The sequence below is a fragment of the Triticum aestivum genome, chromosome 5A (assembly GCF_018294505.1).
Source record: "Triticum aestivum cultivar Chinese Spring chromosome 5A, IWGSC CS RefSeq v2.1, whole genome shotgun sequence".
Lineage (NCBI taxonomy): Eukaryota > Viridiplantae > Streptophyta > Magnoliopsida > Poales > Poaceae > Triticum > Triticum aestivum.
In genome coordinates, this window is record NC_057806.1 from 91,472,081 (window position 1) to 91,474,148 (window position 2,068).

Genomic DNA, 2,068 nt, shown 5'->3' on the forward strand with positions numbered 1-2,068 from the left:
TGAATAGGAGCCTGTTGAGGCTGGAGGAGGTCGACGGTAGCCCGTGGAGGCTGGAGGAGGTCGACGGTGGAGATGAACAGTATCCCGTGGAGTCCCGTTTTGCGGTACGCCACATCCCTCCCGATGAACAGGACCCCTGTTTCGACCGTAGCGCTCCAAAACAAGTCTGTTTCGTCTGTTTTGCAGTACGCCACACCCCTACCGATCAACAGGACCCCCGTTTCGACCGTAGGAGGTCCGTTTCGTCCGTTTTGCGGTACGCCACAACCCTCCCGATCAACATGACCCCCGTTTCGACCGTAGGAGGTCCGCTTCCTCCATTTTGCGGTACGCCAGACCCCTCCCGATCAAGAGGACCCGTTCTGAACGTAGGAGGTCCGTTTCCTCCGTTGTGTGGTACGCTAGGCCTCGTTTCCATCGCCTGTTCCGTCCAAGCCCTCCCGATGAACACGACCACACATTCCGTTCCGACCCAGCCGGTTGGCTCCCACGTGTTCCGTTGCCTCCTGATGAACACGACGCATTCCGTTGCCTCCCCATGAACATGACGCATTCTGTTGCCTCCCCATGAACACGACGACGCTGCTTCTCCATTCCGACCCAGCCATGTACACAAGCCCTGGCCATACGTATGCGCGAGTAGGCGTTCGAGACCCCACCCGTATGTACACATACGTGGCCGTATGTTCTTTCTTGCACCCTGGCCGCTGTACGCACGTGTACATGCTATGTGCGCGCCTCTACTACGACACGTACGCGCCTCTACTACGACACGTGCGCGCTTATACATCCACCAGTATATATGTACGTACACGTTTGCGACCAAAATGACAACGCTACATACGCTTCGACCAGGTGGGTCCCGACTGTCAGGCACTTCCTTGCCTGCAAAGATGTAGCTGGTGGGTCCCAGCAGTCACGGGGGCGAATCGTTTTTTTGCCTAGACGCACTTCCTTGCGTGCGAAGATGTAGCTGGTGGGTCCTAGAAGTCAGGGGGAAATGTTTTTTTTGCGAAATACAGTGGCCCATCTGGTGGGTCCCAGCTGTCAGGTGGTGGAATCATTATTTTCCACGTAATAAGGAGGCACTTCCTTGCTGTGGCCGTGGACCCAGCTGTCAGCCTCTCCACGTACAGTCCACGTCCGATGGAAGTCGTTCCTTGACCACATTGACCATGCCACGCCGAGAGCACCAGGGCGGTGGACGACGGCGAGGCCTAGGAAGGGGACGACGGGGAGCCGGGGAAGACGCGGTAGTGGAAGCCCACACGGAGAGGAGTACGAGGGTTCACTAGTTCGGCTGTGGTGTGAGGCTGCCGTCGCCGCAGGGCCTGGCCAGCGGTGGGAATAGTAGGGGGCGGTGATGCCTCCGCGGCAGCACAACCGTCCACGGGAGGCAGGAGCATGCAGCACGACCAGCGCTGCTTTGAGTGGCTGGAGCAAGAAGACCAGAGGTTGAAGAAGCACTACGGCCGTTGGATGGACATCGTACGGTCACTAGAGCTAGAATCGTTCATATTGACTAAAGTTGACAAAGGTCCCCGTCCCAGTCAACTTAGTAGGCCCACAAGTCAGCCTCCCACCATGGTGGGTCCCAGCTAGCAGGGGGCGTATTCATTTTTTGTGCGTAATAAGGAGGCACTTCTGGTGGGTCCGAGCTGATAGCGGGGGAACGTTTTTTTCGCGAAATATGCTGGCCCGTCCGGTGGGTCCCAAGAGTCAGGGGGGAAATGTTTTTTTTTGCAAAATAAGGTGGCCCGTCCGGTGGGTCCCTGCTGTCAGGTGGAGGAATAATTATTTTGCGCATAATAAGGAGGCACTTCCTTGCGGGCGCCTGGACCTAGGTGTCAGCCTCTCCACGTACAGTACTCTTCCAATGGAAGTCGGTCGTTGACCATGTTGACCACGCCGCGCCGAGAGCACCAGAACGGTGGTCTGGACGACGGCGAGGCCTAGGAAGGGGACGACGCGGAGCCGGGGAAGACGTAGCAGTGGAAGCCCGCACGGAGAGGAGTACGAGGGTTCACTGGTTCGGCTGCGGTGTGAGGCTGCCGTCGCCGCAGAATAA